Here is a 14862-nt window from a genome sequence, read left to right on the forward strand (position 1 = left end):
AACAATGTCTTCTCTGCCCTCACTATCTCCCAGTTTTTACCTCCCATTCCCCCACAAGTTGTATAGTTCATTTTCAATATAGTGTCTACTGCATAACACTGCTGCATTTGTTCACCCTGTGTCCTACAGTTTCTGTGCCCCCCCACCCTCCCAAGGACAGATAAACAAACAATGTAATGGGAAAAGAAAAAGAAAAAAAGCAACAATGAAAAAACCCTCTTGTTTCTATTGATAAATATTATTTTTATTATCAGAGGCACATAGGCATTGTGCCTTTGTGTTGCTTCCCTAAGAGCATCCTTCTTTGGTCTCACTGTGTGTGAATGCCTAGGTTCTTATATAATTTATCATGCCCTGGAATATAGAAAATACAATCTTCTTGAATCACCTACCTCATCCAGAGTACTTTACAAAAGCATAGGAGACATTACTTTCCAAAATTTATTGAACATAAATGTGAGGATTGTCAACATGGTCATGACAATTATTAACTCTGAAATTCAACTGAAATTCAACGCTGAAAATCCAGCAATTGTTTGAGTAAGCAATGCACTGAACAGTCGCACATTGAAAGGATGCCCTCTTATTAACACAGGTTCTGTGTCTCAGTGACCATCTTATATACAGCCACTTTCTTCTCATTCTTTGCCACAGAAGTGCACAATAGGGAGACTGGATGAGAGTTCTTAGCTTCTCTAAACAAGAGGCTCTCTAGATAGCAACAACAAAGATTAGAGCCAAGCTCGCCAGACAACTTTTCCAGCACATATATTTCTCCCCAGTGCACTGAGTACTTAATAAAATGACAGTTGCTCCCTATTAACAAATTCTCATTACCAGTTGAAACAATCACCTAATAACTTTTCATTCTCCCTTTCATCATCTTGGCTCACAGCAGAATCATTCCTGGAAAAGAACATGAATAGACTAAAATAATTTATAAGGCATAAAGAGAAAACAGGTTGTAAAAAGCCCAACAGTCACTACAAAAGAAAGATGCTCAGAGTTTAGGCATTGTGCTCATTCTGAAACTAGAAAAAAGGCTCTCCTTGCTATATAATCAGGGATTGGAGTGTTTCTTCATGCCTGACCTAGCAGATAGAAGGATAAAAGAAAGTAACTCTCATCTTGATGTTATCATCATGACCTTTACTTCAACTTATTTTCCCCAGAGCAATGTATTGGCTTTAGAGAGTTAGTGGCAAATAAAGAGATGGAAACTGTGGATACACAGGCAGGTTAGCAGGAAGGAAGGAAGGGAGGGAGGGAGGGAGGGAGGGAGGGAGGGAGGGAGGGAGGGAGGGAGGGAGGGAGACCAATGACTTATCACCTGCTCTCAGAGTGCACAGCCTAAGAAGATCCACAGAAAAAACTCCTGGATAATCATGACCTACACTTATCCATCACTGGTAAGAATTACAACTAAGAGTCCCAGAAGAAAATTCCTTGGCTATTTCCCTGTCCCTAGACAAGAGGAACTGAAGCAGGTGAGAGGATCAGAGTTCCTGCTCTTGATGTGCTCTGTAGCACTAGAGAAGAATATATCCATGTCTCTTCTTCACCTATGTAGCATACCACATTAAGTCACACACACACACACACACACACACACACACACACACACACACACACACACACACAATGGCATATACCTTCCCAGATAAATAGCTGCTAAAAGATTTGTCCACATGAAATACCAGCCTGCATCAAGGCCTGTACTAGTGTCTAATCAGAAGATAAATGCTCACTGAACCACTACTGGAACAGCCACTAGTAGAGAGCCATCTACATAAAGCAGCCATATCAACAGTGCCTGGGGAGCATTCAGAATCTGAGAGAGATCTCACCAGCTATGAACAGAAATCCAAAGAGGGTGTTATTAAACCATGTCTTGTTATCTAAATAATATTTGTTTAACTTCTTGTGTGCCCACTCTTGAGCAACCTCAAGAAACAATGGGTACTTCCACTTCTCTAACGATAAATGCTGTGCCCACAGCTACTCAGTGTGTGTTTATTCTATATACGCATGTGGATAAATGTAATATTAAGTAAACATTTTTGTCTATTTTTTCACTTAGCATACTGTGTGTGTGTGTGTGTGTGTGTGTCTGTCTGTCTGTCTGTCTGTCTGTGTGTCTGTATGTGTACACACAGGCACATACATGTATCTGTCCCAGTCCTGAGCCTTGAACTCAGGGCTGGGGCACTATCCCTGAGCTTTTGTGCTCAACACTGGAGTTCTACCACTTTGAGTCACAGTGCCATTTCTGGCTTTCTGGTAGTTGAGATAAAAGCCTCATGGACTTCCCTGCACCTGTGTGTTTTGAATCATAATCCTCAAGCCTCCTGAGCAGCTAGGAGTACAAGCATGAGCCAGCAATGAATGGCTTCACTTAGCATACCTTTTAAACTTCTTTATTAGCATACATTAGTGGCATATTAGTTTCATTTTAATCTTTCCATATATGCATATAAAATATCTACCTCTCCTATTTCTTCTACAATTTTAATTGATTTCACAATTTTGTGTTTATAGATGTATATAAAGTACTTTGAAGCCAGGCACCAGTGGCTCACACCTAGTTATTCAGGAGGCCGCAAAAGTCTGTAAGATTCTTACCTCCAATTAAACACCAGAAAACCAGAAGTGGTGCCATGGCTCAAAGTGATAGAGTGCTTAGCCTTGAACTGAAAAACTCAGGGACAACACCCAGACCCAGAGTTCAAGTCCCATAAATGACAAATAAAATAAGATACTTTGATCATATAAATCCCACCATCACTGTCTTTTTCTCCCTATTACTGCTGGTTCCTACTTCCCCAAATAGATCCTGTTTTATACTCACATGTGTTTATTCTAGATTCATACAAGAGAAAACATGAGATATTTATATTTCTAAATTTTGTTTACATTGCTTAACATGGTAACCTCCACCTACAGCTATTGTTTTTGTTTTGTTTTTTGTTTGAACTTAGGGCCTCTCACTCAGGCTTGGATTTTTTGCTCACAGTTGGCAGTCTACCACTTTATCCACACCTCTACTTCCAACTTTTAGCTGGCTAACTGAAAATATGAGTCTCACAGATTTATCTGCTTGGGGTGGCTTAGAATCATAATCCCCAGATCTCAGCCTCCTGAACAGTTATCCTCCTTTACATTTTTTTTTTGTTCAGTTGTGGGACTTGAACTCTGGGACTGAGCATTGTCCCTGACCGCTTTAGTTCAAGGCTACCTCTTGAGCCACAGCACCACTTCCAGTTTTCTGGTGAATTGGGAATAAGGGTTGCATGGACTTTAGTGTCCAGGGTGGCTTTGAACCACGATCCTCAGATCTCAGCTTCCTGAGTAGCTAGGATTACAGGCATGAGCCACTGCACTCTGCTTCTCCTTTACATTTTAGTTTTTTTTGTTTTGGTGCTGGTCTTGGGGCGTGGTGCTGTCCCTGTGCTTTTGTGCTCAAGGCTAGCTTTGTTCCACTTGAGCCAGAGTTTCACTGCCTACTTCTTGGTGGTTAATTTTACAATCAACATTATTTTGTTCTCTTTTATGGCTAAAATATACTCCATTGTGTATAAACTATGTTTTCTTTATCCATTCATCATTGAATGGGTAGTTTGGCTGGTTGTATAGTTTGTCTGTCATAAACAGCACTGCTATATACATGATTATAAATGTATATCTATTTTATGCTGACTTAATTTCTTTGGATGTATGCTCAGTAGAATATATTAAGACTATTTTTTTTTGACAGTCCTTGGCTTGACCTCAGGGTCTGAGCACTGTTCTTGGGCTTTCTCAAGCCTAGAGCTTGAGCCACTGCACCACTTCCATCTATATATATGGTAATAAGGAATTGAACTTGGGTCTTCGTGCACACCAGGCAAGCACTCTGCTACTAGGCCATACTCCTGGCCCAAGACTGTATTATTTTTTTGAAGGCCACTGACTATTGATCTAAAAACTTTACAAGGACAGTGACTTCTGATAAAAAAAAAAGGAGCTAAATGGCACTCAACAGACTAGAGGGGAGACAGGGGGAGAGGCCAGGAATCCACTTGTAAAGGTGTGGAAGTGGCAGAGGAAGGAGGAGGAAGAGTGATGTATTCAAGAGTGAGAAATACAAAAAAGCTGAAATGATGAGAACTCCCACTCGCAAAAGATCCTGGTATACACTGGAGGTGAGTGTGACAACAGAAATATTTTCTTTTGTAGGGAAGAGCCTCTACTCTGCTGCAAACACTGGAGACTCAACACAGGAGCTGGAAGCGGAGAGGGCTCCAGAGAGCATCACAAGAAGGCATCACACCACTCTCGAAGCACCCAAAGCAGTCCAGTCAATTGCTTTGCATTGACACATGTGTCCTTCAGCCTTCGTGGAAGAAGCCTTCATCTTTCTTTAGCACCAGAAATTGGCCAAGAACTACATAGGCCTTGTCAAAGCCCCTTTCACTCCTTGCCCAGGACTTCACCAATCCCAGCCAGGTACTCCACTGGCTTTTCCCCATGGGCTCAGTCACAAAATCTCCATCCTTTTGAGAGGCGGTCATCTTAATCGGTCTTAATCTGGCAGCTGTAGCTCCAGTAACGGCTCCTTCCCAAGATTATTACTTTTATGAGGAATCTCCATACTGATTTCCATAGTGCTGTGCTAATTTGCATTCCTACTAACAGTATATTAAAATCCTTTTTACTCCCATCCTCTCCAGCATTTGTTGTTTCATAGCCAATCTGACTATAGTGACTCCAAATTTCCATGTAGTTTGATTTGTATTTCCTTTATGGTAAAGGATATCAAACATTTCTTCACTGACCATTTATTTATACTTCTTTTGAGAACTATTGAATTAAGTGAATCATTTGATCTTTCAGCATTTAAGCTTTTAAACTCTATTTTTATTGTTGTAAAATATATATAATATAAAATTTAAAATGTACATAACAGAATTCACTCTCTTAATGATTTTCAGTTGTGCAATTTATTGGCATTAAAATTCAAACTAAGTGTCATTGGCACATGCCTAGAAACCTAGTTACTCAGGAGATCTGTGGAGTGATAGATCATTAACTTTGAGGAACAAAGCTAAGGGATAACACCCAGGCCCTGAGGTCAGGTACCAGTATTGGCATTTTGTTTGTCAGTCCTAGGGCTTGAACTCAGGGCCTGGGCACTGTCATTGGGCTTTCTCAAAGCTAGAGCTCTACCACTTGAGCTACAGCACCATTTCCATGTATGTGGTACCAAAGAATTGAACCAGGGTCTTCATGAATGCTAGGCAAGCACTCTTACCACTCGGCCAAACTCCCAGCCTCAGGACTGGCTTTTTTTTTTTTTTTGCCAGTCCTGGGGCTTGACCTCAGGGCCTGGGTACTGTCATTGAGGTCTTTTGCTCATGGCTAGGGCTTTACCACTTGTGCCACTGCTCCACTTCCAACTTTTTGGTGGTTAGAGATAAGAGTCTCACTCTAGTGAATGGCTTGACAATTATTTTCTAAAATAGTCTTGCTATGTACTCCAGACTGGTGGCAAACAAACTATGAATTTCAGGCTAGTCTCAAACTTATGGTCTTCCTGCATCGGTTTTCTTGAGTGCTGAGATTGGAGGTGTGCCTCACTATGTCTAGCTTTGAATTTTTTATGGTTGTCATCCTCATGGGTATGAAGTGATGTCTCACAGTATTTTAAATTTACATTTCCATGAGAACTAATGATGCCGAGCATATTTCATACACCTATTCACTAATTTTAAATGGACAAACTGGGGACTCAAGATACGGAAAATGGCACAGCAATACTGGTGTCCACCTTGCCCCCACCTCCCCCCTAACCCCATGCAGTACAATAAGGGACATAAAGAGACCAATTTTCCATTTGGAGAAGAAAAAGGAGGCAAGCACCAAGTCATGGCATCAAGTCATAAAAGACTGGGTTGGTTCCCCCAGGATGATTCTGCACAGATTCATGCAGAATCCTGGAGGGCCTGACCACAGACTGCTGTGAATGGGGTTCCTACCTAAGCTCTGGAGAGGGCATCAGGAGGATACACAGGGGCTTCTTTAGTAAATCCCTTGATAAGATCTATACAAAAAGTGTGAGAACTTTCTTTTGTCAGCTGGATGTTTGTACCATTAATCATAGACTATGCAAAATTATCAACTTAAAAAATGCTCTGAGCCAGGAACTGGTGGCTCACACCTGTAATCTCAGCTACTTAGGATCTGAGGAGTTTGGTTCAAAGCTAGCCTAGGCATGGGAAGTCTGTGAGATGCTTATCTCCAATCAACCATCAGAAAACCAGAAGTAGTGCTGTGGCTCAAGTGGTAGAGCGCTAGCTTGAGCTAAAGAGGTTAGAGACAGCACCCAGGCCCAAAGTTCAAGTCCCAGAACCACCAACAACAAAAATGCTCTGGTATATTATATTTAGTCAAACATGTAATGAGCTCACCTTTAATGTAATGGCTGGAATTGTTTCTCTTTGGTGAGATATGTGACATTAGCTATTATTGAGAATGTTAGTGTTTACAAATGTTTTCCCAAATGCATTTTGTAAGTTTGTGTCCATCAATCTGGAATGTTGTCAACTCTCTTTGAGATGATAAATTCTGTAAGAACTTCTCTCAGCTGTAATTTGGTCTGAACAATTCCAGCACATCTCCTCCAAGTAGGAAATTCACCATACAAAGTACTTACATACACACACACATATGTGTTATTTGGTTATTTGAAATCGGATAGGGAAGGTGGGGAAAACAAGACAAAGGGTGGGGTTGGGGGGAGGGAAATGGGGACCAAGACATGAGAAAGGGTATCAATGTTTGTGAAGTAATGCACCCTCTATCTGGAGAATATAATGTAACCCTTCTATTAATTACAATAAAAATATATGAAAAAAGTACTTACATACAATTTAAGCAGTAGGAAGATTATACCTACCTTTCAGCTCATCTTCACCTTGCAGCTGAATGATTTTGTGTTATAGATTATCAAGCACATCAGCATATCAGCTGATTGTTTTCTTTTTTCACCTTCTTGAATCTTTCAATGCATATCAACACTGAGACAATTCAGTTCTTTTTTTTTTTTTTGGGTGGGTCGTGGGGCTTGAACTCTGGGCTTGGGTGCTGTCCCTAAACTCTTCATCTCAAGACTGACACTCTACCCCTTGAGTCACAGCACCAATTATGGTTTTCTGGTGGTTAACTGGAGAGAAGAATCTCATGGGCTGTCATGCTTGGGCTGGCTTTGAACCATGATCCTCAGATCTCAGCCTCCTGAATAGCTAGGAATATAGGCATGAGCTACCAATGCCTGGCTTCAATTCAGTACTTTCTTATCAAATAGACTTAACCTTTTCATGAGCCTACCATAGCTGGAACTCCCTCTGTGGTACACCCACTTGGCATTTAAATATTACCTCAAGTTTTTTGATTGATAAACCAAGTCTAAGTCCTTACCTCTTATAGTGCCCGGTATGCTTCCTAGGAATCCTAGTTCCGTTTGTATTTCAGTCACTAAAATTATACTATGCACGAAAAAACAGCCAGTTGAGTATCACTGTTAAGTCCATTATCCTGTCATAGGACAGAGAGAGAAACTGCGAATCCTACAATGTGTTTTCAATATGATCTAATCTGAGACAGTTCTCCAGGATGCATAATCTGCATGTATTTTATTTTGGTGCTAACAACTCTACAGAAAGCACTATTCAATATTTTCCCAAGTCTCCCTCTATGTAAAGCCTCTGCTTCACTATGTAACTCATCTAAAAATATTGTTTGTGGGGCCGGGAGTTTGGCCTAGTGGTTAAAGTGCTTGCGTAGCATGCATGAAGACCCGAGTTCAATTCCTTGGTACCACATACATAGAAAAAGCTGGAAGTGGTGCTGAGGCTCAAGTGGTAGAGTTCTAGCCTTGAGAAAACCCAAGGGCAGTGCTCAGGCTCTGAGCTCAAGCCCAGGACTGGCAAAAAAATATTGTTTGTGTTACAATAAGACTTATAAAAGAAGCTTGTTATGATTCCAAACTCACCTGAACAGCAGTGATTTAACCAGATTCATTTAGTTTCCTAATTAGCTGAGTTTAGAATGCTTTGAGCTGTATGGTGCTCCAGACTGGCTTTCTCCATTATTGCTAACACATCACTATAAACCTGTCACACAAGTTTTCCTTGACTTCAACAATAAAAATGTCACCTGTCCATTTCTCTTGGAAAGATTAATAATCTGCTTCATCTTTGTAATAAGTTACAGGATGTCACAGCACTTACATTTTAATCCAACAGGTGTGTTACAAAAGGATTATTTTGTTTTGATTACTAATCTAATCCTGCATCTTGAACGTGGAACATACCCAATGTTCTCATCATTAGCTCTGGAGGTTTCTTTTCATGTATTCTATTTTTCTTAGCCTTTATCAGAGATTGGGTTTTGCAAGGGCTGTTGTTCATGGTCATGTAGATAAAGGTCGGATTGGAGTTCCATCTATGTGAATAAAGACATCAAAACACTGTTGTCAATCATAGTAGGCAAGGTCATCTACATGCTGAGGAACACCTCATTAGATCTTCTCTCATCATCACCAGAGAAGTATAGTTTCACCACAGTGTGTCAAAACATTCACAGCATGTACAGTTCTATACTACCAGGCAATAACTGTCCTCTGACTCACCACAATAAAAGCAGATAGGCCAGAGGTAACCAGCAATACACATTCACGTCTCTTCTGTCATTAAACTGGTACTTAGGATGTTCTTCTAAGACAGATTAAGGGCTTTTCTTACTCATCAGAAGCTGAGGTAGTAAGAAAACTCATCTAAGCCACACATCACTTTGAATATTACTCTAAAGACTGAAGTCTTGTATACTAATTTTTTTAATTAGTTCTTTACTATCCCATGATTATCATCCCTGATTTAAAAAAAAACAAAACTTGTAGTTTGGGACCGGGAGTTTGGCCTAGTGGTTAAAGTGCTTGCCTAGCATGCATGAAGACCCGGGTTCAATTCCTCGGTACCACATACATAGAAAAAAGCCAGAAGTGGTGCTGAGGCTCAAGTGGTAGAGCTCTAGCCTTGAGAAAGTCCAAGGACAGCGCTCAGGCCCTGAGCTCAAGCCCAGGACTGGCAAAAAAAAAAAAAAAAAAAAACCTTGTAGTTTTCTCAGGATACTATAACCACATTCTATAGGCTGGGTGGCTTAAACAACAGCCATAAAGTTCTGAAGGATGAGAAAGGCAAAATCAAGGCTGCCACAGTTTCTGGTAATTGTTGTCATCCTGGCTTGAAATATAGCTATCTCCTTACTCTGCTCTTACATAATGTTTTGCTGTGTATATTAAAAGGGAAGGGGGATGGGCCTTTGGCCTAGTGGTCAGAGTACTTGCCTAGCATGCATGAAGACCAGGGTTCAATTCCTTGGTACCACACACATAGAAAAGTGGTGCTGTGGCTCAAGTGGTAGAGCACTAGCTTTGAGGAAAAGCCTAAGGATAGTACTCAGGCCTTCAGTTCAAGCCCAGCACTGGCAATAAAATAAAATAAAATAAAAAGGGAAGAAGAAAACTCGGTTTCTCTTCTTGTAAAGGAAAGCAGCCTATCAAACAGTGACCACATCTTCACGACCTCAGGTAATTTTAATTTCCTCTGTACAATCTATCTCCAAAACTTGCCAGTGAGGAAATACAACATGTCTTTGGAGAAAGCAAACATCCCTTCAGTCCATAATATAACAGGTGCCAAAGTCTTTTCATTGAAGTAGATCGTAATACCTTCTTACATCATTTTACTTGCTGATGTTTGGGGTGGTGGAGATATTCATTTGCATTTTGAAATAACTTTTACAAAATTCCAGTTCAAGCCCCAGAACTGGCAAAAAAAATCTACTGTATGTGTTTATGTATATGAACATACATGAAATAAATGTGTACATATATACACACATGTATGTATAGGTATAGAGATATGTGTGTATACATATATTGTATGTATGCCATATTTTCTTGACATTAGTAATTGAATTTTTACACTGCACGCAGGACATACTTACTGTTGGCAACAATCCATTTACATATGGCAAGTGAGGTGGGAAAACATTAAGTAATGGCTCAGATCCTTACTGCTAGTAGATAAAACGAGATCGGCCTACCCTGAGCCGCTTCATTCTGGTGTCCAGCAGCACCTCGACCATAGCATCTCCTAGAAGAAAGAAGGCCACAGAACATGACACTAAAAGTAACTGCACAGACATGTCACTCTAATTCTCTGGCTACTTGCATTCCTTTGGATCACAGTATTATCTCCTACTAAAATGTAAATATCAAATGAAATAAAAGAAATCAGCCCCATAGAGGAGAACTACCCGTGCAATGACAAAGTGCAGAAATAAGGGTGTCTCGCCACTCCAGGACCATCCTGACAGCTTGTTCTGTATTCCCCAAATCATCTTAAGGGCAAGCACATATTATACCTCCCCAGGAGCGACAGGAGCACTGAGTAGCACTTCTGGAGTTGTAAGCCCTAGGCTAGAACGCCAGCTCTTCTTCTGAGATTTCTCATTTGACATAAGCCCCTTCCACAAGGTCTAGAGTAAGCACAACTCTTCTCAGAGAAGAGAGCAAGGGTGGGGGGGTCATAATTTAGGTACATTATATATGAAAATAGAATAATGAAACTTGAGGCCACTTTAGAGGATCTGTGGATGAGCTCTAGCTTCCATTCAGAGCTTTCAGTCTCTTCTTGATGCTTGATCTCACCATGATAGGCCTGTACTGGATAGAAGAAGCCCTGAGCTAGTTTTCTTGCCCTATGTTCCAGGGGTAGAGTCTGCCCAACATTGATGGAAGAGAGATGGAGGCAGTCTTTTTCCACTTGGCCTACTGCATTTTAAGGATCAATCCATAGTTATTGATCTATCAGAAGATTTCAGTGAGCTCTTCCCAACACTGAGTTTCAGCAAGAAAGACTTAGTGCTGGGATTTGAATCTAAAACCTGGACCTAGTTCTCTTTCCTTTCCTTCAGGTATCTCTCTTAGTGGACTTCTTGGAGTTATGGATAGGAGGTAACATTGGAGACTTATTCTTCTACAATGTCTTTTCATTTTGTTATAGTAAAAACAGGTATTATGACCTCAAGTAATTCCCATAGCTTTTGTGCTACTAGTCTGGTGTATGAATAACTGTTAACTGTTGATGTACCAGAGGGTTCTTCTCAGCACTCATTCAGGTAGCTTTTTTTAACCATATGTAAAAAATGACTATTATCCTCTCTATCTTCTGAATTGATTATTATGTGTCATAAAATTAAACTAAAGGAGTCTTTCATTTGTGTTTAGTCTTCCCCCAGTATAGTATAAGCTTCTTGAAGACAGTAGTTTTTGTCCACTTTGCTTATTATTGTATCCTCTGAATCTCACAGGCAGTAAAACACACACACACACACACACACACACACACACACACCCCTCTTTACTGAGAGCAAACACACAATTTCTGGTAATCAAATCAGATTGAGTGCTTTGTTTTTGTCAGGCATGGGACATGAACTCAGGGCCTAGGCGCTGTCTCTGCTCTTCTTGCTCAAGGCCAATGCTCTACCACTGTGGTAGAGCCACAGCACCACTTCCAAGATCCAATGCTTTAAGATAGTATGACTATAGATTGATCTATTCCCTCATTGATAAGTAAGGGAGAAATCATGAACCAAGGTCAATCTTATCCAGCCTGGTGACAATAGTCACTACGTTCTAAGCTGTTCAAGAACTGTTGGGTGCATGCACAATCTGGGAAAAACAGAGATTACAGTTATTGGTATTTTTCATCACATGTAGTTAGGGTACAATTGTGCTCAAGCAAATGTGATCTCCTAATAACTGGCTACTGCAAAGCTATTGCAGGAAATCAGCCAAAACAGATTTGTATAATCCAATGTTATAACAGAATCCTAAAAAATCCAAAGAAAAAAAGAAAAGAAGGGGTGAGAATGTTGAAAAGGGTGACAGTGAGCACAATGCATTCTATTCATAAAACTGCTCTGTTGAACAGCAACTCCTTTATACACTACTGTAAAACAATAAAAATATTTTTTAAAGGAAAGAAAAAGCCAGGGTTTCACCTAGTGGTACAGTGCTTGCCTAGCATGCACTGGGTTCAATTCCTCAGTACCACATACATAGAAAAAAGCCAGAAATGTGTTGTGGTTCAAGTGGTAGAGCTCTGGCCTTGAGAAACTCCAAGGACAGTGCTCAGGCCCTGAATTCAAGCCCCAGGACTGGGGGAAAAAAAAGGAAAGAAAAAAAGAAATAAGTGAAAACCTTAAGTTACCAGAAAAACACATTTTCAAAAACAAAGGTAATTGGGCCAGGAGTTTGAGCTAGTGGTAGAGTGCTTGCCTAGTATGCACAAAGATCCGGGTTTGATTCCTCAGTACCACATACATAGAAAAAGCCGGAAGTGGTGCTGAGGCTTAAGTGGTAGAGCTCTAGCCTTGAGAAAGCCCAAGGACTGGCAAGAAAAAAAAGGTGGAATTTATAGTACCTGAGAATTTTTCATTATTTCAAATATCAGTCATATGCTCAATACTTTAACCTTGTATCCAATGACAAGCTTCTCATCTTCCTTCATGTGTGCTGTTAAACATACTGATAACTCACAAAAAACATGTCAGGTTCATCCCTATAATCTATAATCCTAGTTAGTCACTCAAGAGGCTGAAATCTGAGGATTATGACTTGAAGTCAGACTTGGCAGAAAGTCTATGAGGTACTTATTTCCAATTACCCAGCAAAAAGCTGGAAGTGGAGCTGTGGCTAGAGTGGTAGAGCAAAATAAGCTCAGGAAAACGTCCAGGCCTTGAATTCAAGATGCAAGATCAGCGAGAGAGAGAGGTGGGGGGGGGGAGGGAAGAGAGAGAGAGAGAAAGGGGCGGAGAGGGAGAGGGAGATAGAGAGAGACAGAGAGAAAGAGAATATGACCAAACATTTAATTTGCTTGATCTATTCTCTAAGTGCTTCCCTAAAAAATGGAGTGTAAGTAATGGTAATAATTTTGTTGTCAGAGGCTCACATACAGTAGTACCTCTCCATATACCAGGTCAGGTCTGCCCCCTGGAGGAAAGTCACTGAACTGCACTGACAGTAAAGCTGGACCTTATGATCTTTGGCTTTTCAGGGGGACTTTTAACTTCATATGCTTAATATTTCATATGTGTCCACATTATTTCAAAATGTCTTAAATACTTTATGAACAAATACAGTTTCTATATTATGAGAGAATTTTTATGCAGAAATTCGATTTTTCATTCTGTGATAAATGACAGAATATATGGAAATAATTCAAGTTTTAGGACCTGGTTGTTAAGAGCCAATCCCTCAAACTACACACACACTGAAATACTATGAAATAGGGGGCAACTGATTTTGGGGATGAGAGATGGTTGAGATTTGTTTCCTGCTATTGACAGTTTATTAAAGAAAAGAAAAAACAAAGAAATAAAAACTTCAAGCAACCACAAAAACACATTTTGAAAAACAAAGGTAGAATTTATAGTATCTGACAATTTTTCATTATACCAAATATCAGTCATCTGCATAGATGTCTATAGTCTAGTACTGTCTCAGAAAACAGACATATAAGGAAACCATCACATCATATGATTTAAAAAAAAAAAACTTCATGTTGGGAGCAGTGGCTCACACTCAATCCTAGCTACTCAGGAGGCTGAGATCTGAGAATCATGGTTCAAAGTCAGCCCAGACACTAAAGTCTGCGAGACTCTTATCTCCAATTAACCACTAGAAAATGGGAAATGGAGCTGTGACCCAAGTGGGTAGGGTGGTAGCCTTGAGCTAAAGAGCTCAGGGACAGTGCCCAGGCCCAGAGTTCAAGCCCCATGACCCACAAAAAATACCCCCAAAACAACAACAAAAAAAACCTTCATAAGGTTTGTTTTAATACAAGACTATGAAAGAACATTTTTATTTGGCAAGGAAAAGCAGAAAGGAGGAAAGGAGGAGAGAGGGGAAAAAGCTAATTGGAGAAAGGACAGATTAAAGTATAGTAACCATGGCTTACAAGATTTGTCATTAATATTAGGCCAATTCACCCAATATAATAATTTGGGTTAACTAAATTATAATACAGAATAACTCTCTACCAGCAGCAAGGTACAGAATCTTCCTAGGTTTCTGTTTCCTCAACCAGAGAGTGAAGAGGAGAATAAATCTGTGATAGTATTTGATGTCAACTTGATTATTTAATGGGTACTCAGCAAGAAAGCATTATTTGTGTGTATAAAAGTACAGGAGTTTCTGGAACAGACTGGTATTTAAGTTCCTGGGAGAAAGTGCCATCACCTTGTGGTTGGACAGCATCCAGTTTTGCTAAGGAAAGGCAAAATCCCTCTCATCCACATCGGGCCCATTCTTCTCCAGTCCTTGAGTATCACAACTCCAGGTTCTCGAGCCTTTAGACACAAACCTGCACTAGTTCCATCCCAGGTTCTCATGCTTTTGGCCTTGGTGCGAGAGTTACACTGATGGCCTGAAAAACAATATTGACTTCTGACTTCCCTAGTTGTTTGTCCAGCTTGCAGATAACATCTTATAGGATTTCTCAGCCTCTGTAATCAGATGAATCAATTCCTCTAGTAAATTCCCTTTCACATATTTCTCTGTGTATCCTTTCCATTCCTGTCACTATATGAAGAACCCTAACACAAGGTCCCACTCCAAAGAAATCAAGATGATTTTAGTCGTACATTAAAGCATTCAGGGTAATGTGGCTTAGTAATTATCAGTTCCCCTAGATGATAACCATTAGACTTACATAATTACTTCTAATGAAGAAGAAGAGATCACACCAATGACTC

The 14862-nt window shown here is 40.1% G+C and overlaps 1 protein-coding gene and 1 pseudogene across 1 annotated transcript in view; both read right to left on the reverse strand.

Moving 5' to 3' along the window:
- LOC150069436 (transmembrane protein 45A-like) overlaps positions 1-14862 on the reverse strand; it is a 62908-nt gene that overhangs the window by 35398 nt on the left and 12648 nt on the right. The window lies entirely within an intron of this gene.
- Positions 4077-4550, reverse strand: LOC150069438 (barrier-to-autointegration factor pseudogene; annotated as a pseudogene).

The sequence above is a fragment of the Megascapheus bottae genome, chromosome 1 (genome assembly GCF_031878675.1).
Source record: "Megascapheus bottae isolate mThoBot1 chromosome 1, mThoBot2.hap1, whole genome shotgun sequence".
NCBI classification, from domain to species: Eukaryota; Metazoa; Chordata; class Mammalia; order Rodentia; family Geomyidae; genus Megascapheus; species Megascapheus bottae.